The sequence below is a fragment of the Hyla sarda genome, chromosome 10 (assembly GCF_029499605.1).
Source record: "Hyla sarda isolate aHylSar1 chromosome 10, aHylSar1.hap1, whole genome shotgun sequence".
NCBI classification, from domain to species: Eukaryota; Metazoa; Chordata; class Amphibia; order Anura; family Hylidae; genus Hyla; species Hyla sarda.
The window spans coordinates 97,041,457-97,065,488 of record NC_079198.1 but is presented as its reverse complement, the minus strand read 5'-3'; positions in this window follow the sequence as shown (position 1 = coordinate 97,065,488).

Here is a 24,032-nt window from a genome sequence, read left to right as displayed (position 1 = left end):
CTGACATTTCTGTCCATTTTAAGAACTGTCCAGAGTAGAAGAAAATCCCTATAGAAAACATATGCTGCTCTGGACAATTCCTAAAATGGACAGAGGTGTCCGCAGTTAGCACTGTAGTCATGAAGTCAGCAGAGCGCTCTGTGTTCCAAAAAGAAAAGAATTTCCTCTGTAGTATTCAGCAGCTAATTAGTACTAGAAGGATTAAGATTTTTTTAATGGAAGTAATTTACAAATCTATTTAACTTGTAGAGGGGTTGAATAATAAAGTAGCAATCTTTGCAGATGATACTAAACTCTGTAAAGTGGTAAACACTATATGTCACGATGCCGGCTGGCAGGTAGTGGATCCTCTGTGCCAGAGAGGGATTGGCGTGGACCGTGCTAGTGGATCGGTTCTAAGTCACTACTGGTTTTCACCAGAGCCCGCCGCAAAGCGGGATGGTCTTGCTGCGGCGGTAGTGACCAGGTCGTATCCACTAGCAACGGCTCAACCTCTCTGGCTGCTGAAGATAGGCGCGGTACAAGGGAGTAGACAGAAGCAAGGTCGGACGTAGCAGAAGGTCGGGGCAGGCAGCAAGGATCGTAGTCAGGGGCAACGGCAGGAGGTCTGGAACACAGGCTAGGAACATACAAGGAAACGCTTTCACTGGCACGATGGCAACAAGATCCGGCAAGGAAGTGCAGGGGAAGTGAGGTGATATAGGGAAGTGCACAGGTGATAACACTAATTGGAACCACTGGGCCAATCAGCGGCGCAGTGGCCCTTTAAATCGCAAAGACCCGGCGCGCGCGCGCCCTAGGGAGCGGGGCCGCGCGCGCCGGGACAGGACTGACGGAGAGCGAGTCAGGTACGGGAGCCGGGGTGCGCATCGCGAGCGGGCGCTACCCGCATCGCGAATCGCATCCCGGCTGGAGGCGGTATCGCAGCGCCCCGGGTCAGTGGATCTGACCGGAGCGCTGCAGTGAGGAGAGTGTAGCGAGCGCTCCGGGGAGGAGCGGGGACCCGGAGCGCTTGGCGTAACAGTACCCCCCCCCCTTGGGTCTCCCCCTCTTCTTAGAGCCTGAGAACCTGAGGAGCAGACTTTTGTCTAGGATGTTGTCCTCAGGTTCCCAGGATCTCTCTTCTGGACCACAACCCTCCCAATCCACTAAAAAAAAGGTTTTCCCTCTGACCTTTTTAGATGCCAGAATCTCTTTGACGGAGAAGATGTCCGAGGAGCCGGAAACAGGAGTGGGAGGAACAGATTTGGGAGAGAAACGGTTAATCATAAGTGGTTTAAGAAGAGAAACGTGAAAGGCATTAGGAATACGAAGAGAAGGAGGAAGAAGAAGTTTGTAAGAGACAGGATTAATCTGGCACAAAATTTTGAAAGGACCAAGATAGCGTGGTCCCAACTTATAGCTAGGGACACGGAAGCGGACATATTTAGCGGAGAGCCATACCTTGTCTCCAGGGGAAAAAATGGGAGGAGCTCTTCTTTTCTTATCCGCGAACTTCTTCATGCGTGATGAAGCCTGTAAGAGAGAATTTTGGGTCTCTCTCCATATGATGGAAAGATCACGAGAAATTTCATCCACAGCGGGCAGACCAGAGGGCAAGGGGGTAGGGAGGGGGGGAAGAGGGTGACGGCCGTACACCACGAAAAATGGGGATTTGGAGGAAGATTCAGAGACTCTGAAGTTATACGAGAATTCGGCCCATGGTAGAAGATCTGCCCAGTCATCCTGGCGGGAGGAAACAAAATGTCGTAAATAATCACCCAAGACCTGGTTAATTCTTTCTACTTGTCCATTGGATTGAGGATGATATGCAGAAGAAAAATTTAATTTAATCTTGAGTTGTTTACAGAGAGCCCTCCAGAATTTAGACACGAATTGGACGCCTCTATCCGAGACGATCTGCGTGGGCAACCCGTGAAGACGAAAAATGTGTACAAAAAATTGTTTAGCCAACTGAGGCGCTGAAGGAAGACCAGGAAGAGGGATGAAATGTGCCATTTTGGAGAATCGATCAACGACCACCCAAATAACAGTGTTGCCATGGGATGGGGGTAAGTCAGTAATAAAATCCATACCAATCAGAGACCAAGGCTGTTCGGGGACAGGCAGAGGATGAAGAAAACCAGCGGGCTTCTGGCGAGGAGTCTTATCCCGGGCACAGATAGTGCAGGCTCGCACAAAGTCCACAACATCCGTCTCCAGAGTCGGCCACCAATAGTAGCGAGAGATGAGTTGCACAGATTTCTTGATGCCCGCATGACCTGCGAGATGGGAAGAGTGGCCCCATTTGAGGATTCCGAGGCGTTGGCGTGGAGAAACAAAGGTCTTTCCTGGAGGAGTTTGCCTGATGGAGGCTGGAGAAGTGGAAATCAGGCAGTCAGGAGGAATGATGTGTTGCGGAGAGAGTTCAACTTCAGAAGCATCCGAGGAACGAGAGAGAGCATCGGCCCTAATGTTCTTATCGGCAGGCCGAAAGTGAATTTCAAAATTAAATCGGGCAAAGAACAGAGACCACCTGGCCTGGCGAGGATTCAGCCGTTGGGCAGACTGGAGGTAGGAGAGGTTCTTGTGATCGGTGTAAATAATAACTGGAAATCTTGATCCCTCCAGCAGATGCCTCCATTCCTCAAGTGCTAATTTAATGGCTAGAAGCTCTCGATCCCCGATGGAGTAGTTTCTCTCCGCCGGAGAGAAGGTCCTAGAAAAAAAACCACAAGTAACAGCATGCCCGGAAGAATTTTTTTGTAGAAGGACAGCTCCAGCTCCCACAGAGGAGGCATCAACCTCCAATAGGAAGGGTTTAGATGGGTCAGGTCTGGAGAGCACGGGAGCCGAAGAAAAGGCAGACTTGAGCCGTTTAAAGGCGTCTTCCGCTTGAGGAGGCCAAGACTTGGGATCGGCATTTTTTTTGGTTAAAGCCACGATAGGAGCCACAACGGTAGAAAAATGTGGAATAAATTGTCTGTAATAATTGGCGAACCCCAAAAAACGTTGGATAGCACGGAGTCCGGAGGGGCGTGGCCAATCTAAGACGGCAGAGAGTTTGTCTGGATCCATTTGTAGTCCCTGGCCAGAGACCAAGTATCCTAGGAAAGGAAGAGATTGGCATTCAAACAGACATTTCTCTATTTTGGCATAGAGTTGATTGTCACGAAGTCTCTGAAGAACCATACGGACATGCTGGCGGTGTTCTTCTAGATTGCCAGAAAAAATCAGGATATCGTCCAGATATACAACAACACAGGAGTATAAAAGATCACGAAAAATTTCATTAACAAAGTCTTGGAAGACGGCAGGGGCGTTGCACAGGCCAAAGGGCATGACCAGATACTCAAAGTGTCCATCTCTGGTGTTAAATGCCGTTTTCCATTCATCCCCCTCTCTGATGCGGATGAGATTATAAGCACCTCTTAAGTCCAGTTTGGTAACGATGTGGGCACCTTGGAGGCGATCAAAGAGTTCAGAGATGAGAGGTAGGGGGTAGCGGTTCTTAACCGTGATTTTATTAAGACCGCGGTAGTCAATGCAAGGGCGTAGAGAGCCATCTTTTTTGGACACAAAGAAAAATCCGGCTCCGGCAGGAGAGGAGGATTTACGGATAAAGCCCTTTTTTAAATTTTCCTGGACGTATTCAGACATGGCAAGAGTCTCTGGGGCGGACAGAGGATAAATTCTGCCCCGGGGTGGAGTAGTGCCCGGGAGGAGGTCGATAGGACAATCATAAGGCCTGTGAGGAGGTAGAGTCTCAGCTTGTTTTTTGCAAAAAACATCCGCAAAGTCCATATAGGCCTTAGGGAGACCGGTTACGGGAGGAACCACAGAGTCACGGCAAGGGTTACTGGGAACCGGTTTTAGGCAGTCCTTGGAACAAGAGGGTCCCCAACTCTTGATCTCCCCAGTGGACCAATCCAGGGTTGGGGAGTGAAGTTGAAGCCAGGGAAGTCCAAGGAGAATTTCAGAAGTGCAATTGGGAAGGACCAAAAGTTCAATCCTCTCGTGATGAGGTCCGATGTGCATTAGAAGGGGCTCCGTGCGGAAACGTATGGTACAGTCCAATCTTTCATTGTTTACACAATTGATGTAGAGGGGTCTGGCGAGACTGGTCACCGGGATGTTGAACCTGTTGACGAGAGAGGCCAAAATAAAATTTCCTGCAGATCCGGAGTCCAAGAAGGCCACAGCAGAGAAGGAGAAGGCAGATGCAGACATCCGCACAGGCACAGTAAGACGTGGAGAAGCAGAGTAGACATCAAGGACTGTCTCACCTTTGTGCGGAGTCAGCGTACGTCTTTCCAGGTGGGGAGGACGGATAGGACAATCCTTCAGGAAGTGTTCGGTACTAGCACAGTACAGGCAGAGATTCTCCATGCGGCGTCGTGTCCTCTCTTGAGGTGTCAGGCGAGACCGGTCGACCTGCATAGCCTCCACGGCGGGAGGCACAGGAACAGATTGCAGGGGACCAGAGGAGAGAGGAGCCGGGGAGAAGAAACGCCTCGTGCGAACAGAGTCCATATCCTGGCGGAGCTCCTGACGCCTTTCGGAAAAACGCATGTCAATGCGAGTGGCTAGGTGAATGAGTTCATGTAGATTAGCAGGGATTTCTCGTGCGGCCAGAACATCTTTAATGTTGCTGGATAGGCCTTTTTTAAAGGTCGCGCAGAGGGCCTCATTATTCCAGGATAATTCTGAAGCAAGAGTACGGAATTGTACGGCATACTCGCCAACGGAAGAATTACCCTGGACCAGGTTCAACAGGGCAGTCTCAGCAGAAGAGGCTCGGGCAGGTTCCTCAAAGACACTTCGAATTTCCGAGAAGAAGGAGTGTACAGAGGCAGTGACGGGGTCATTGCGGTCCCAGAGCGGTGTGGCCCAAGACAGGGCTTTTCCAGACAGAAGGCTGACTACGAAAGCCACCTTAGACCTTTCAGTGGGAAACTGGTCCGACATCATCTCCAGGTGCAGGGAACATTGGGAAAGAAAGCCACGGCAAAACTTAGAGTCCCCATCAAATTTATCCGGCAAGGATAGTCGTAGGCCAGAAGCGGCCACTCGCTGCGGAGGAGATGCAGGAGCTGGCGGAGGAGATGATTGCTGAAGCTGTGGTAGTAACTGCTGAAGCATAACGGTCAGTTGAGACAGCTGTTGGCCTTGTTGCGCTATCTGTTGCGACTGCTGGGCGACCACCGTGGTGAGGTCAGCGACAACTGGCAGAGGAACTTCAGCGGGATCCATGGCCGGATCTACTGTCACGATGCCGGCTGGCAGGTAGTGGATCCTCTGTGCCAGAGAGGGATTGGCGTGGACCGTGCTAGTGGATCGGTTCTAAGTCACTACTGGTTTTCACCAGAGCCCGCCGCAAAGCGGGATGGTCTTGCTGCGGCGGTAGTGACCAGGTCGTATCCACTAGCAACGGCTCAACCTCTCTGGCTGCTGAAGATAGGCGCGGTACAAGGGAGTAGACAGAAGCAAGGTCGGACGTAGCAGAAGGTCGGGGCAGGCAGCAAGGATCGTAGTCAGGGGCAACGGCAGGAGGTCTGGAACACAGGCTAGGAACATACAAGGAAACGCTTTCACTGGCACGATGGCAACAAGATCCGGCAAGGAAGTGCAGGGGAAGTGAGGTGATATAGGGAAGTGCACAGGTGATAACACTAATTGGAACCACTGCGCCAATCAGCGGCGCAGTGGCCCTTTAAATCGCAAAGACCCGGCGCGCGCGCGCCCTAGGGAGCGGGGCCGCGCGCGCCGGGACAGGACTGACGGAGAGCGAGTCAGGTACGGGAGCCGGGGTGCGCATCGCGAGCGGGCGCTACCCGCATCGCGAATCGCATCCCGGCTGGAGGCGGTATCGCAGCGCCCCGGGTCAGTGGATCTGACCGGAGCGCTGCAGTGAGGAGAGTGTAGCGAGCGCTCCGGGGAGGAGCGGGGACCCGGAGCGCTTGGCGTAACACTATAGAGGACAGTGCACTGTTACAAATGGATCTGAATAGGTTGGAGGTTTGGGCTGAGAAGTAGCAGATGAGGTTCAACACTGATAAATGTAAGGTAATGCACATGGTGAAGAATCATTCGGGCTGGGATTATGTATTAAATGGGAGAACACTTGGGACGACTGACATGGAAAAGGACTTGGGAGTCTTAGTTAATAGTAAACTTAGCTGTAGTGACCAGTGTCTGGCAGCAGCTGCCAAGGCAAATAAAATCATGGGGTGCATCAATAGGGGGCAAAGATGCCTACGACAAGTAAATAATTCTACCGATATACAAATCCCTATTCAGATCACACATAGAATACTGTGTACAGGACTGGGCACGAGTGTACAAGAAAGATATAGTGGAGCTGGAGAGGATTCAAACACAGGCAACCAGGGTAATACGCGGAATGGGAGGACTACAGTACCCAGAAAGATTATCAGAATTAGGGTTATTTAGTTTAGAAAAAAGAAGGCTTAGGGGCGACCTATTAACCATGTATAAATATATTAGGGGACCGTACAGAGATCTCTCCCATGATCTATTTATACCCAGGACTGTATCTATAACAAGGGGGCATCCTCTATGTTTAGAGGAAAGAAAGTTTCTACATCAGCACAGACGAGGGTTCTTTACTGTAAGAGCAGTGAGACTATGGAACTCTCTGCCAGAGGAGGTGGTCATGGTGAACTCTGTAAAAGAATTTAAAAGGGGTCTGCATGCATTTTTGGAGAGTAATAACATTGCTGGTTATGTATACTAGATTTATAGGGACAGAACGTTGATCCAGGGATTTATTCTGATGCCATTTTTGGAGTCGAGAAGGAATTTTTACCTCTAGTATAAGTTTTTTTTTCCCTTCCTCTGGATCAACTCAGTAGGGACTCATTATGGGTATAGGTTGAACTTGATGGACTTTGGTCTTTTTTTAACCTTATCAACTATGTTACTAATGAAGTTTTCTTATTTTTTATTTTTTTTTTAAACTGTTTTTATTGCAATGTAAGTGCTCAACACAATAAATACATACGAAAAGTATCAAAAGCTGGCGGTGAGAAATACAGGTATCATCCGACACCGTGCCGGAAAAAGGATGATCATTCATCAGCATGACACGAGCAGTTACATCAGCAATGAATCAACTAAAACACAGAAAACATTAAAACCAACCACCGTTTGGTGGGAACTCAAGAACTATGGAAAGGGAAACAAAGACAAACACAAAGACGAGACACTACAAACGCAAAAACATCACACAAATCCGTCCAGGTCAGGGAGGAAGGGGGAAGAGGAAGAGGGAGATGAGAAGGAGAGAGAGAAAAAAAAAAAAAAAAAAAGGGGGGGGGGGGGGAAGAGAAAGTAAGGGGGAAAGGAGAAAGAGAAACAAAGAAGGGGGGAAATATCAGCCCAGGTCAGACGAGAAAAGAGAAATCAAGTAGCCGGGGAAGAAGACTGTGATAGAATGAGGTCTCTTGCTGCCAAGAACCTGGATACCGTGTATTGAGCATGGGGGGAGGCACACCAGGACGCCCATATTTTATAGAACTTGGCAGGGTTCTTACGATGTTTGTAAACCAGATACTCATAGTTCACTGAGGTGTTCACGAGGGCCTTCCAACCAGCAACCGTGGGAGTCCTAGAGTCCATCCAACGCAATGCTATGGCCTTGCGTGCAAGGAAGAGGACCTCCCTGAGGAAGATGATCTCAGTTGGCGACCACAGTTCCTCATCAAAAAGACCCAAAAGGCAGTGCCTCGGGAGCATCGGCACCGGTCGTCTAGTTAAGGAAGTAAGAAACTGTATCACCTCGGACCAGAATGATGCTATATAATGGCAGGACCACATCATGTGCATAAAGTCAGAGTCAGGATGTCCACAACGGTGGCAAGATGAGTCTGGGCGCCTACCCATTTTAGCCAAGCGTATCGGGGTGAGGTACGACTGGTGGAACATGTACAGCTGAATCAGTCTGTTGTTGATAGAGGGTGAGACGTACAGATGTGAGGAGAGGGCATCATCCCACTCCTCATCAGTCATGTCAGCTACACAGCTCCTCCAGCGCGCCTCGACCGACAGCGGCTCCCCCCCCATCTTAGCATTCAAAAGGGCAGTATATAGAGCCGATATAAGTCCCCGGGGCCCCTGAGTGGTGAACACCCCAATAACCGGGAAGTGAGAGAATGGAGCACTAGACCCAGGGAATTGTACTTGGAAGGCGTGTCTGAGCTGGAGGTATCGGTAAAACGATCGTCTGGGGACAGATTTAACGTCAATAAAGTACTGGAAATCCCTAAAGGCACTACCATCATAGACATCACTAACGGAGATCACACCATAGGACCTCCAAAAGTGCGGATCCAGTTGGTCAGAGAAGTGCGGCAACGTAGGATCATGCCACAGTTGTCTATCCAGCAGGTTGTCCGTAAAGGCAAATAAACGTTTAGCATAGGTCCAGAGTTTCAGGGCCAGTCTATGCAAAGGAAGCCAAGGGCCCCCCAGACCAACCCTACCCTCCAAGACGGGCCAGAGGTGAGAGAGGTGTAGACTGTGGGCAAGGTGATGCTCACTATTGGGGAGGGGCTGCAAGGAAACCCAGTGTCTAAGATACCTGAGCTGGCCAGCCATGTAGTATAGCTGTAGATCGGGTAGTGACATACCTCCCTGAGTTCTAGGTCGTTGCAATGTGGTCAGTTTCAGCTTGGATCTATTAGAGCCCCAAATAAACGGGGGAAAGAGAGAATGCAGCTGCCTAAAAAAGGAGACTGGTACTATGGCTGACGCATGCTCTAACAGATAAAGACACTTGGGGAGGACCACCATTTTGATGAGATTAATGCGGCCCGCAACAGAAAGGGGCAGGGCAGCCCAGGTCCGGAATTTGGCACGGACATAGGATAGAAGAGGTAGAATGTTCGTCTGGTGATCCTCCCCAAACCGCCTGTTGATAACGATGCCTAAATATTTGAACTGATCTACAACCCGTAGGCCATGTAAACAATTCCCTACCGGAGAATCTCTGATGGGCATATACACCGACTTGCTCCAATTGATCCTAAGACCCGAGTAAACCCCAAAGTTGTCAATAAGGCCAATCCCCAAAGCCAGAGTGCACGTAGGATCAGACATGAATAAGATCATGTCGTCAGCATACAGACCTACCCTATCCTCCCTCGAGCCAATGCTTATACCAGCGTATCCCGGATGCTGACGGATCCGGAGGGCCAAAGGTTCAATAGCAATAGCAAATAATAGGGGAGAGATAGGGCACCCCTGTCGCGTGCCCCTGCCCAGGGAAAAATAAGGAGAAAGAGCACCGTTGATGGACATACGCGCCCTTGGGGATCTATATAAAAGGGAAATCCATTTTATAAAGTTAGGTCCGAATCCAAATCTCCGAAGAGTTTCCAGCAGGAAGGACCACTCAACGGAGTCGAAAGCCTTAGCCGTGTCTAAAGAGGCCAGCGCCCAATCCCTCCCCCCAGTAGCACCTAATTGGGTGAGTGTCTGGACCCTCCTGATGTTATCAGATGTGGACCTCCCAGGCATAAAGCCTGATTGATCTGCATGAATGATTTCCAAAATAACTCGATTCAGCCGGAGGGAGAGTATTTTAGCGAGCAACTTATAATCTAAATTGAGGAGGGAAATGGGCCTATACGAAGAACATTCCAGAGGGTCCTTATCCGGCTTCAAAATGACCACTATAGTAGCATCATAAAAGGACTCAGGCAGCACGTCAGAGGCAAACGCACAGTTATACATGGCCAGCAACACCGGAGTCAGCTGCTCCTTGTATTGCTGGTAAACTTCCACTGGAATGCCATCAGGGCCCGGCGACTTACCTCTCGCCAGGGCACCCAAGGCATCCTCCAGTTCTTCTATAGTCAGCTCCGACTTCAGAGAGGAGGCACTGACAGCGGACAGTCGAGGGAATGTGATGTCATCCAGGTAGTCAGACAGTTCCCGTGAGGAGTATGTGGCCTGAGAGGTGTATAAATCAGAGTAGAAGGAGACAAATCTGTCAGATATCTGGGAAGTAGTGGTCAATACAGTCCCATCCACCGAACGGACCTGTAGTACCGTCGGAGACTGGGCGTTCTGGTGTATAAGGTGGGCTAGTAATCTACTGGACTGATTTCCCATCTCAAAGGCCTTCTGTTGGGTAAAAAAAAGCTTACGAGCCGCTTTCTCCTGCAAACAATGTAGATACTGTCGCCCCGCATGCAGCCATACAGTTTTATTGTCATCGGTCGGGTCAGTGATGTAAGTCCTCTCCAGGTCAGCACAACGGTCCCCCAGCTCAGACTCCTCCCTCATCGCCTCCCTTTTAATATAAGATATGGCCGATTGTAAACACCCCCGTAGGAATGCTTTAGCGGTTTCCCATACTAAAATGAGGTCGTCAACCCCATTATGATCTACGAAGAACATGGATAGTTGTACAGGTATACCATCATGAGGGCCAAATAAGGACAGCCAATAAGGATTTAATTTCCAGCTTCGAATATTAGAAGGGCCAGGGGTCTGTAGGGTCAGTAGGAGAGGGGAGTGATCGGAGACCCCCCTAGTAACATACGCCACAGCCTGAACCATAGGGAGTACAAGTGGGTTACCCAACATCATATCTATGCGCGAAAGGGAATTGCCGCTAGCGGCCTGACAAGAATATACGCGGGCATGGGGATGCAAATGTCGAAAAGTGTCCCTCCAACCTAGCTCCTGAACCAGGGCGCTTAGCGGAGTCGGGGAAGAGGAAGGAACAATGCCAACCCCTCTCCTATCCAGAGCCGGGTCCAACACATTATTGAAGTCACCCATGCAGAGAACTCTAGCCCCTGGAAAAGAGGCAGCGAAAACTGCAGCTTGGTGGAGAACCTCCAGGGCACCAGGAGGAGGGACATAAATACCCAAGAGGACATAGGGGGAATTGTCAATAAGTGAAAAAATGAAAACAAACCTGCCCTCAGAGTCAACCCGAGTGTGCCTCGCCTCCCATCTCAGGGATTTGTGTATCATAAAAGAGACTCCCCTGGAATGTGAGGTGTGGCAAGAGTGTAGCGTCCATTGCACCCAGGGCCTAGACAACCACCGAGTGTTAGGGGCAATTAAGTGCGTCTCCTGCAAACAAACCACAGTAGGTTGGTACTTACGTATAGTGGCATACACCAGAGATCGCTTACGAGGACAGCCAAGACCCCTCACATTCCACGAAAGATACCTAACGTTCGCCATGTAGAGAGAGTGAAGCTGAAATGAAAGGGATGGTGAGAGAAGAGGAACAGGGGTAAAACGAGTACACGACGTGAAAGTAGAAGAGGGGGCAAGTAGGGGGGCGACAGAAGGGAGTGGAGGAGCAGGGAAACCACAGAGAAGGAATGCAGGGAAGAGGGAAAAAGGGCAGGCAGCCCGACCGGGACGTACACAAAACGAAACAGACACAAAACACTAGACAAAGACAAAACAAGAGGGTCATAAACAGATGCAACATGCAAAAGGCCAATGGCCTAAGGCCCAGAGAAGATGTATAATACGGGGGAACCGTGTAAATCAAGGTCGCAGGGAAACGAGACCTCACAATCTGCCACCAGGGACAAACAGCAGCACCATCAATTAACTAGGGTACATAAACAAGGGGAAATACGGGTGGGCCATAATCCGGGCAATATGCCGCACAGTGTAGCGAGTATGAGCAGGTCAGAGTAACATGCAGTCCCGAGGTAGCAACCGGGCTTCAAGTCCCGTCAGCAGAGTGGTAGCGGGTCGTCAGAACTGCTGCAGTCACGGGTGTATGGCAGCATTCACCAGTGTATTACCAGGTCCCCTGCGGGGAAGTCCAGCATAGGGGAAAGGGATAAACGGTACAGAGAGGATGCAGGGTCCGTTGGGCACAGGGCAGCATGAGGAAGGGGTCTGCATGGGTCCGGCATGAGAGGGAGCTTACAGTTACTGAGGGGCAGTCCACGGGGGGGGAGGGGGGGGGGTAAGACAGCGAGGTCGGGTGGGATATCCAGGTGGGTTATGCAGGTACGGAGAGTAAAAGTCCACGGGTGAAGGTGGCAGTTGGGTGCTTCCCAGAGTGTATATGTTCAAGGGGAAGTAGGCCATGAGGGGACCGGGAGACGGGTACAGGGGTACACCAGGGGGCCCAAAAGCAAGTCACTGTAGACAGCAGTACTCACAGTCCACCGGCAGTCCGGGAGCTCCAAAGAGTGCAATAAACAGCAGGGCCCAGCCGGGCCCAGATGGCGTTCAGGACCTCAGCGCCTCACATTGCGCCTCCTTGAGGCCCACTCGTCAGCCTCCTGCGGGGTAATGAAGAAGATGGCCCTCTCACCGTCCACGACCCTCAGTCGGGCTGGGTACACCATAGAATAGGGTATCGCCATGTCCCTCAGCTTCCGCTTCACTGCTTGGAAGGTGGCACGCTTCTTCTGCAGGTCCTGGGAGAAGTCAGGGAATATCGACACCGGAGAACCATTGAAGGTGAGCTCTGGCAGGCGACGGAGCAGTCGTAAGGCGATGTCCCGGTCGTTGCAGTTCAGCATTCTGGCTAGAAGCGGCCTCGGCGGGGCCCCTGGCGGGAGGGGGCGAGTCGGGACCCGGTGTGCCCTCTCCACCGCGAAGGTGGTAGTGAACGGGGCTTCAGGCAACAGCTCACGCAGCCATTTTTCAACAAAGGAGCCGGGGTCCTGTCCCTCAGAGTGCTCCGGCAGGCCAACAATTCGGAGGTTGTTCCTCCGCAGCCGGTTCTCCAGATCGTCTGCCTTCTCTTTCCATTGCGACGCAGTGCGTTCAAGGTCTGAAATCGCTGCAGGTAAAGGCGCCACCGAGTCCTCGACTGAGGAGATACGAGCTTCAGCCTGTCTCACCCTGTCTCGGAGATTGTGCAGGTCCTGCCTGATAAGGCCAATATCAATCTTCACCTCCTCCAGCATACTCGTCAGGGAAGTTTTGCACATGGTAATGGCAGCCAGAAGTTGCGCAGACACCTCGCTTAGGGTCATCTCCCCCGGGGCAGCGACCAGTGTAGAGGGAGTCTCCGGGCGGGAGTCAGCGACCGGCTCAGCAGGAGCAGAGGAAGAAGGCCCGGCGCCATCTTGGTCTTGGCCGCGCGCGAAACCCTGCAACTTCGCGGCTGCCGCCACACCGCTCTTATTAGCTGGCATGATGGACCCCACCGATCCACTGCGGTTCCGAAGTCTCTGAGGCAAAGTTCTGAGGTCCAGGATGAAAACAGGATGCTAAACAACACGGTTCAGAGCGGAGCTAGTTCAACATGCGTCCGTTCGGCTCAGCGTCCAGGCCACGCCCCCCAAGTTTTCTTATTTTGAAATTAAAATTCAATCATATTGTTCCTGGACTGGTGATGCTGACATGCATGGGTTGTGTATGCATAGACCTTGCTGAAACTACCAGCAGAACATGTCACAGTGGCTTACTGGAGGGAGATGGAGTAGTCTGTGTAAAGTAGCAGGTTGAGACACTTACAAAATTAATTCAAATTTGCCAGCCAGGTAACCCAGGCCTGGCTGGCTGGAGGGAGAGAGGTTGCAATTGCAACCTTCAGCATGTCACATTGGTTTACTGGAGGAAGTTATAGTATCCTGCATACAGCAGCAGGTTGAAAAACCACTAAAATAAATTAAAATTTGGTCAGCCAGGTGACCAAGGCCTGGATGGCTGGAGGAAGGGTGGCAGGGTAGTTGCAATAGGAATCTTCAGCATGTCACAGTGGTTTACTGGAGGAAGTCATAGTAGCCTGCGTGCAGCAGCAGGTTGAGAAACCTTTAAAATCAATTAGAATTGTGGCCCAACCATTTAAATTTTGCCAGCAGACCGCTGGGCGTTTGCAAAAGCAAAAACAATAAATTAGAATTTTGCCCCAGCCAGCCACTCAGCCCTGGCCTCACTGGAAGTAGCAGGTTTGCCAAAAAATCTATTTTAATTTGGCCAGCAGCCCTGGCTGGCCACAGGGTGCTTGCAAATGCAAACGCAATAAATTTGAATTCTGCCCCAGCCTTTTCCTCTTGACAGGTTTTGATAAATCTCCCCCGTAGTTCCTACACTCTGGCCAAGGCTTACTTTCTGTTTTTTAGAGACAACATATTGCCAGGTTCTCCACATCAGATAAGGTGGAAAATAAGTTCCACACATGAGAACATTGGACAGGGAGTGCACCACCTGACTGTGCCCTTCCTCTGGATGATTTTTTTACGGAACCTGAACAGGCAGCAGCATCGCCGTCACCTGAGCTCATCAGACCAGCAGCCCTATGCCTGTTATGTTTCACATTTTTTCCCCTACCTCGGCTACGCTCTTCTTCATTGCCACTGCCACTACCCTCCTGCTCTGAACACATCAGCTCCTTCCCAGGTGGTTCCCATGACCTGTCCAACACCACATCATCGTCAACATCATAGTCCACGTCACTCCTCTCTGCATGGGCTTCTTCAGCTTCTTGCTCCTCCTCAGCATAGCTACCTTGACGCCTTACAGTTTTCCCACCACGCCTACCACCTCCAGTGCCGCTTGTCAGGGCTTGACCACTGATTCTACCTCCACCACTTCACCAACACATTCCAAAGCTCCACACCTCCATCTCGTGTCTAGTGCTATCCATCTGCATAGCAGCAGGGGGGCAAAGCCAGAGATGAGGAAGCACAGCCTCTAGGATGGTCCTTTCCACTTCCCCACGTAAGTGTAGACATGAAGGAATCCACTGACTGGTGGCTCGCTGTCATATTGTTAGAGTTTCCTTCTCAGAAGTAGTATGACAAAAATATTCCTGTAAGGCCGGATCATTTTGTGAAACCATATAACCGCTCTGAGGGAGTCAGAACTTGGGATGGCTGACACCTGGCTGTTGTTGCCATTACCTGTACTAGTACTGCCACAAACATTTTTACGTGCAAAGAACATGGCGGGGGTCTTCTGTCCACTCGTTTCCCAGACATGTTTTTTTTTATTTTTATTATTTTCATCCTTTTTGGGTGATTTTTCACCAGCCTATTTGTCAAATCTTAGTTTCAACACTTTGAACATTTTTGCGTAGCAGAGATGATAGCACAATGAGTACTGAAGGTGTTTGCAGAACAATATTAAAGGGAACCAATCATCAGATTTTACCCTATATAACGCTTGGCAAAGAGTTATATAGAGTAAAATCTTTATCCTCGCCATCCCCGAGGGATGCTCCTGCCCCCAGGAATGGTGAAGATATGAAGTTATAAACTGGTCCCTGCCGTCCCCGCAAGTAGTCCCCTGGGCGGGGAGCTCCACTTTCCAGGTCCCGTTCTTCGGCCGGCAGCGACGCCCCCTCAGCTTGATTGACAGGCCGCATCATTGCTCTGCTCCATCTGCTCAGTGAGCAGTGAGATGATGCGGCCCGTCAATCAAGCCGAGGGGGCGTCACTGCCAGCCAAAGTAATGGCACCTGGTAAGAGGAGCTCCCCGCCCAGGGGACTACTTTCGGGGCCGGCAGGGACTAGTTTATATCCTCAAATTTTCACCATCCCTGGGGGCAGGAGTGTCCCCCGGGGATGGTGAGGATAAAGATGTTACCCTATATAACGCTTTGCCAAGCATTATATAGGGTAAAATCTGATGAATGATTCCCTTGTACCAGAACTGTATAACACTACAGGCTAGATACGTGTAACTTCAACACGCTTTTTGGGTGGCAAAGGAGAAAGCACAATGAGTACTGAAAGTGTTTGCGGAACACTATTAAATGCACCAGAACCGTATAACACTACAGGCTAGATACGTGTAACTTAAACATGTTTTTTGGGTGGCAGGGATAACAGCACAATCTATTATATTCACTACTGTGTTGACTGGCCCTATAGGTATATAGGCACCACTTGAATAAGCTTTGTGGATGGGTGTCACAGATCAATGCACCTCACTGGAGCTGGTTCAGGAACACTATTCAATTCAGGTATATGCAGGTATGAGCCTTGAAAAAGGCTGTGGATTTGTTGTTGCAAAAGATGAGCCCTTCGGAGGCTGTGATTAAGATTTGTGTTATGGTTATATGCTGTTATGGTGTATAGGAGCCCCTTTAGGATTTTTTTTGTATGGGAATGGAATCCCGTTCACACACACACAAGGTCTCTCTTTCTAATCTTTATCACTCTCTTTCTAGTCATTAACTGTCCCTATTTTTCCTCTCTTTGTAATCTGTATCTCAGTCTCTATCTTTCTAAACACTAGCTATTGTTACGCCGAGCGCTCCGGGTCCCCGCTCCTCCCCGGAGCGCTCACAGCGTTCTCTTATTCACAGCGCCCCGGTCAGACCTGCCGACTGGGTGCGCTGCGATATTGCTCCCAGCCGGGATGCGATTCGCGATGCGGGATGCGCCCGCTCGCGAAGCGCATCTCGATTCCCTTACCAGACCCGTTCCCCGTCTGTGCTGACCCGGCGCGCGCGGCCCCGCTCCTTAGGGTGCGCGCGCGCCGGGTCTTTGCGATTTAAAGGGCCGGTGCGCCACTGATTGGTGCAGCAGGTTTTAATCAGTACCTTCACCTGTGCACTCCCTACTTATACCTCACTTCCCCTGCACTCCCTCGCCGGATCTTGTTGCCATTGTGCTAGTGAAAGCGTTTCCTTGTGTGTTCCTAGCCTGTGTTCCAGACCTCCTGCCGTTGCCCCTGACTACGATCCTTGCTGCCTGCCCTGACCTTCTGCTACGTCCGACCTTGCTCTTGTCTACTCCCTTGTACCGCGCATATCTCAGCAGTCAGAGAGGTTGAGCCGTTGCCGGTGGATACGACCTGGTTGCTACCGCCGCTGCAAGACCATCCCGCTTTGCGGCGGGCTCTGGTGAATACCAGTAGCAACTTAGAACCGGTCAACCGACACGGTCCACGCCAATCCCTCTCTGGCACAGAGGATCCACCTCCAGCCAGCCGAATCGTGACAGTAGATCCGGCCATGGATCCCGCTGAGGTCCCGCTGCCAGTTGTCGCCGACCTCACCACGGTGGTCGCCCAGCAGTCGCAACAGATAGCGCAACAAGGCCACCAGCTGTCTCAACTGACCGTGATGCTACAGCAGCTACTACCACAGCTTCAACAATCATCTCCTCCGCCAGCTCCTGCACCTCCTCCGCAGCGAGTGGCCGCATCCAGCCTCCGATTATCTATGCCGGATAAATTTGATGGGGACTCTAAATTTTGCCGTGGTTTTCTTTCGCAATGTTCCCTGCATTTGGAGATGATGTCGGACCAGTTTCCAACTGAAAGGTCAAAGGTGGCTTTCGTAGTCAGCCTTCTGTCTGGGAAAGCCCTGTCATGGGCCACACCGCTCTGGGACCGCAATGATCCTGTCACTGCCTCTGTACACTCCTTCTTCACGGAGATTCGAAGTGTCTTTGAGGAACCTGCCCGAGCCTCTTCTGCCGAGACTGCCCTGCTGAACCTGGTCCAGGGTAATTCTTCTGTTGACGAGTACGCCATCCAATTCCGTACTCTCGCCTCCGAATTGTCCTGGAATAACGAGGCCCTCTGCGCGACCTTTAAAAAAGGCCTATCCAGTAACATTAAAGATGTGCTTGCCGCACAAGAAATTCCTGCTAACCTGCATGAACTTATTCATCTTGCCACCCGCATTGACATGCATTTTTCCGAAAGGCGTCAGGAGCTCCGCCAGGATATGGACTTTGTTCGCACGAGGCGGTTTCTCTCCCCGGCTCCTCTCTCCTCTGGTCCACTGCAATCCGTTCCTGTGCCTTCCGCCGTGGAGGCTATGCAAGTTGACCGGTCTCGCTTGACACCTCAAGAGAGGACACGACGCCGCATGGAGAACCTTTGCCTGTACTGTGCCAGTACCGAATATTTCTTGAAGGATTGTCCTATCCGACCTCTTCGCCAGGAAAGACACACGCTGACTCCGCACAAAGGTGAGACAGCTCTTGATGTGAACTCTGCTTCTCCACGTCTTACTGTGCCTGTACGGATTTCTTCTTCTACCTTCTCCTTCTCAGCTATGGCCTTCTTGGATTCCGGATCTGCAGGAAATTTTATTTTGGCCTCTCTCATCAACAGGTTCAACATCCCGGTGACCAGTCTCGCCAGACCCCTCTACATCGACTCTGTTAATATTGAAAGATTGGACTGTACTGTGCGTTACCGCACGGAACCTCTCTTAATGTGCATCGGACCCCATCACGAAAAAATTGAATTTTTAATCCTCTCTAACTGCACTTCAGAAATTCTTCTTGGATTACCGTGGCTTCAACGCCATTCCCCAACCCTTGATTGGACCACAGGGGAAATCAAGAACTGGGGTACTTCTTGCCACAAGGACTGTCTTAAACCGGCTCCCTGTACTCTCAGTCAAGACCCTGTGGTTCCCCCGGTATCTGGTCTTCCCAAGGCCTATCTGGATTATGCTGATGTTTTTTGCAAAAAACAAGCAGAGACTTTGCCTCCTCACAGGCCTTATGACTGTCCTATTGACCTCCTCCCTGGTACTACTCCACCCCAGGGCAGAATCTATCCTCTGTCTGCTCCGGAAACTCAAGCCATGTCAGAGTACATCCAAGAAAACTTAAAAAAGGGGTTTATCCGCAAGTCCTCCTCCCCTGCCGGAGCTGGATTTTTTTTTGTTTCCAAAAAAGACGGCTCCCTACACCCTTGCATTGATTACCACAGACTTAATAAAATCACTGTAAAAAAAACGCTACCCCCTACCTCTTATCTCGGAACTCTTTGACCGCCTACGAGGCGCCCACATCTTTACCAAGCTGGACTTAAGAGGTGCTTATAATCTCATCCGCATCAGGGAGGGGGACGAATGGAAGACTGCATTTAACACCAGAGATGGACACTTTGAATATCTGGTTATGCCCTTTGGCCTTTGCAACGCCCCTGCCGTCTTCCAAGACTTTGTAAATGAAATTTTTCGTGATCTTCTATATACCTGTGTTGTGGTTTACCTAGACGATATTCAGATTTTTTCTTCTAACCTAGAAGAACACCGCCAGCATGTCCGCATGGTTCTTCAGAGACTTCGGGACAATCAATTATATGCCAAAATGGAAAAATGTCTCTTTGAATGTCAGTCTCTTCCCTTCCTAGGATATTTAGTCTCTGGCCAGGGACTACAAATGGACCCAGATAAACTATCTACCGTATTGGATTGGCCACCCCCCTCTGGACTCCGTGCTATCCAACGTTTTTTGGGGTTCGCCAATTATTACAGACAATTTATCCCACACTTTTCCACTATTGTGGCTCCTATCGTGGCTCTAACCAAGAAAAACGCCAATCCTAAGTCCTGGCCTCCTCAAGCTGAAGACGCATTCAAACATCTCAAGACTGCCTTTTCTTCTGCTCCCGTACTCACCAGACCTGACCCATCTAAACCCTTCTCATTGGAGGTAGACGCCTCCTCGGTGGGAGCTGGAGCAGTTCTCCTACAAAAAAATTCTTCCGGGCATGCTGTTACTTGTGGGTTTTTTTCTAGGACCTTCTCTTCAGCGGAGAAAAACTACTCCATTGGTGATCGAGAACTACTGGCCATAAAATTGTCGCTTGAGGAATGGAGGCACCTGCTGGAGGGATCCAAATATCCAGTTATTATATACACTGATCACAAGAATCTCTCCTATCTCCAGTCTGCCCAACGACTGAACCCTTGCCAGGCTAGGTGGTCGTTGTTCTTTGCCCGTTTTAACTTTGAAATTCATTTTCGCCCTGCTGACAAGAACATTAGGGCTGATGCCCTCTCTCGTTCATCAGATGCCTCTGAAGTGGAAGCTTCCCCGCAACACATTATTCCTCCGGACTGTCTGATCTCCACTTCTCCAGCTTCCATCAGACAAACTCCTCCAGGGAAGACCTTCGTCTCTCCACGCCAGCGCCTCAGGATTCTCAAGTGGGGACACTCCCCTCACCTCGCAGGCCATGCTGGCATCAAAAAATCCATCCAACTCATCTCTCGATTTTATTGGTGGCCTACCCTGGAGACTGATGTTGTTGATTTCCTGCGGGCTTGTACAGTCTGTGCCCGGGACAAGACCCCTCGCCAGAAGCCTGCTGGTCTCCTCCATCCTCTGCCTGTTCCTGAACGACCTTGGTCTCAGATTGGTATGGACTTTATTACTGACTTACCTTTATCCCATGGCAACACAGTTGTTTGGGTGGTCGTTGATCGATTCTCCAAGATGGCACATTTTATCCCTCTTCCAGGTCTTCCTTCGGCGCCTCAGTTGGCAAAGCAATTTTTTATACACATTTTTTGCCTTCACGGGTTGCCCACGCATATCGTCTCGGATAGAGGCGTTCAATTTGTGTCTAAATTCTGGAGGGCCCTCTATAATCAGCTCAAAATCAAATTAAACTTCTCTTCTTCTTATCATCCCCAATCCAATGGGCAAGTAGAAAGAATTAATCAGGTCCTGGGTGACTATTTGCGACATTTTGTTTCCTCCCGCCAGGATGACTGGGCAGATCTTCTACCATGGGCCGAATTCTCGTACAATTTCAGAGTCTCCGAATCCTCTGCTAAATCCCCATTCTTCGTGGTGTACGGCCGTCACCCTCTTCCCCCCCTCCCCACTCCTATGCCCTCTGGTTTGCCCGCTGTTGATGAAGTGACTCGAGACCTCTCCACCATATGGAAAGAAACTCAAAATTCTCTTTTACAGGCTTCATCCCGGATGAAAAAATATGCTGATAAGAAAAGAAGAATTCCCCCCATTTTTTCTCCCGGAGACAAGGTATGGCTCTCCGCCAAGTATGTCCGCTTTCGTGTCCCCAGTTATAAACTGGGACCACATTATCTTGGTCCTTTCAAAGTCAAGTGCCAGATCAACCCTGTCTCTTACAAACTCCTTCTTCCTCCTTCTCTCCGTATTCCCAATGCTTTCCATGTCTCTCTCCTTAAACCACTCATCCTTAACCGCTTCTCTCCCAAAGTTGTTTCTCCCACTCCAGTTTCCGGGTCCTCTGACGTCTTTTCGGTGAAGGAAATTCTAGCATCCAAGACGGTCAGAGGTAAAAAATTATTTTTGGTTGACTGGGAGAATTGCGGCCCAGAGGAGAGATCTTGAGAACCTGAGGACAACATCCTGGACAAGAGTCTTATCCTCAGGTTCTCAGGCTCCAAGAAGAGGGGGAGACCCAAGGGGGGGGGTACTGTTACGCCGGGCGCTCCGGGTCCCTGCTCCTCCCCGGAGCGCTCACAGCATTCTCTTATTCACAGCGCCCCGGTCAGACCTGCCGACCGGGTGCGCTGCGATATTGCTCCCAGCCGGGATGTGATTCGCGATGCGGGACACGCCCGCTCGCGATGCGCATCTTGATTCCCTTACCAGACCCGTTCCCCGTCTGTGCTGTCCCGGCGCGCGCGGCCCCGCTCCTTAGGGCGCGCGCGCCGGGTCTTTGCGATTTAAAGGGCCGGTGCGCCACTGATTGGCGCAGCAGGTTTTAATCAGTACCTTCACCTGTGCACTCCCTACTTATACCTCACTTCCCCTGCACTCCCTCTCCGGATCTTGTTGCCATTGTGCCAGTGAAAGCGTTTCCTTGTGTGTTCCTAGCCTGTGTTCCAGACCTCCTGCCGTTGCCCCTGACTACGATCCTTGCTGCCCGCCCTGACCTTCTGCTACGTCCGACCTTGCTCTTGTCTACTCCCTTGTACCGCGCTTATCTCAGCAGTCAGAGAGGTTGAGCCGTTGCCGGTGGATACGACCTGGTTGCTACCGCCGCTGCAAGACCATCCCGCTTTGCGGCGGGCTCTGGTGAATACCAGTAGCAACTTAGAACCGGTCCACCGACTCGGTCCACGCCAATCCCTCTCTGGCACAGAGGATCCACCTCCAGCCAGCCGAATCGTGACAGCTATCCCTATGTCTGGCTCTCTTGCCCTCTCTGTCTGCTCTCTGCAGAAGTTCCCAATGCTGTAAACAATGTGGGTGATGTCAGTGCCCTTTTATCTGTGTTTCTGGCTATGTCCTATTGGCCTTTGTGCTTGTTATCATGTGATCTGCTGCTTTCCCTACGTCATCTCACCACCCCCTGCACGCCCTGCTTTTTGCGTCCACCCAAAAACCATGCTTTCAGGTTTTTCCCGCTATTTACTGGCTCATATGAGCCAAACCGGTAAAAGCTTGAGCGTTCGCCAAGCCAGAAAAATCCTAAATTCGTGTTGAATCCGGGTTTGCTGGAATTGGCTCGCTTATATTTACTTAGGACCATATAGTGCGCAAACATAGAGAGCCAGATACATACTGTAACCCAAAAATTGAAAAATAAAACATGGCCACACATCTACAAGAGTGGGTCCCTGAACTAAAACTGGTGTAGCGCTGGGCTGAGACCACCATCGCCACAACACAAAGCCCACATTAGGACTGACCCATTGGCAGGCAGCCCCACTGCTGCCCAACCAGGCTCCTGGCTCTGGGCCATGTCACACCACAGAAGAAACATGCCATGTTCTGTTTCTCTATTCCAAATACATACGGTGGCTTGTATTCTGTACCTACAATCATGCTGCTTAAAGTAGAGACTTACAACCTGTAAGCTGCTTTGTGTTGATGTTCAGGATTTCTAAATAAAGAAGACTAGCCGTGTGAGCTGGTTATATGTCTTTCTTTCATCTACTGCTGCCAATACTTTATAAGCGCAAACCAAAAAATATGAATGGATTCACCTTTGCCGCCAGTCCATTTCTTACCTGTTTGCTGAAGCACAGTTTGGTTTGCTTCTTAGTGTGTTTGATGTCTTTCATCCTAGATTTTTCCATGAATCTGCAGAATTCTGATTTTGTTGTGGATTTTTTTGTAGATTTTTAATACGCAAGAGGATTTGAAAGTCCACAGGATGTTTTTATTTTGCACACTGATTTTCTGTTTTGGGCAGATGGGGTGGAGAATCTGCCTTACAAGTCCAGGGCAATTTGCAGTGCAGAATCTGCCTTACAAGTCCAGGGCAATTCGGATACAAGTTTACAGTAAAAAGATTATTATTTTGCCTAGGCCTTCGAAATGAACTCATGATTAGAATATCCATCCCAAATATAAACAATTCAGGACAAATGGGAGTGTAGTAGTAGTCTCAGTTATGTCACATGCAAAGTGGTACAACCCAGAGTTCCTATGTGAACCCCACAATGTCCCTTTCAAATTAAGTAGTTCCTCTTACACAAAGCCCAGGAAAAAGACTTCTAGGAACCAGGGTTTTGGTGAACAACTGTAAACTTAAAGTGGTTATTCACCTTAAGGTGATTTCAGTACGTACCTGCCAGACAGTAATAGACATGCTTAGGAAGGATCCGTGCTTGTCTTGAGGTTAAATGGCTATGTTGTGCGATTACCATAATGCTGTGGCTATCATTTTGTGAACTGGTATTTCCTGTTGGAGTTGGTCCCCTCAAACTACAAGTCCCATGATTCCTTGCTTGTAAGTGTGAGGTCACTTTTCTACCTTACACACATCAGCCATCCTACCCATTGAAACATACATATGATCCTTTCAATGCAATAGAACAGTGTTTTCTGACCATTGTGCCTTCAGCTGTTGCAAAACTACAATTCTTGCAGAATGATTGAAGACAAGCTGCCTCTGGACACTTAAAGGGGTACTCCAGGCCTAAGACATCTTATCCCCTATCAAAAGAATAGGGGATAAGATGTCTGATCGTGGTGGTCCCGCCGCTGGGATCCCGCCGCTCTCTCGCACTACCCCTTTAATTACCCCTTAGTGATGTCTTGGGCCGCACTGCAACCTGGAAAAACCTGAGATGACATTCTTTTTATGCTGGTAAAAATAAACATTGGGGCAAAAATCACTGAAAAATTACGAGACCACCATATAACAAAGGTACAGACACTTCATCATGAACTACACTAATTTTACAGCCCCTGTAGCACAGTTAAATAAAATAAAACTCCCAGAATACTCCTTTAACCCCTGAAGCAGTACAATACAGGCAATTCATTTTAACTGCATATTTTACAGCATTATACTACAGCTTTAGAGTAGGGTCACACGTAGAGTATACGCAAAATCTGCTGCACAGTGGGATACATGTTGCGTATTCTTCTATG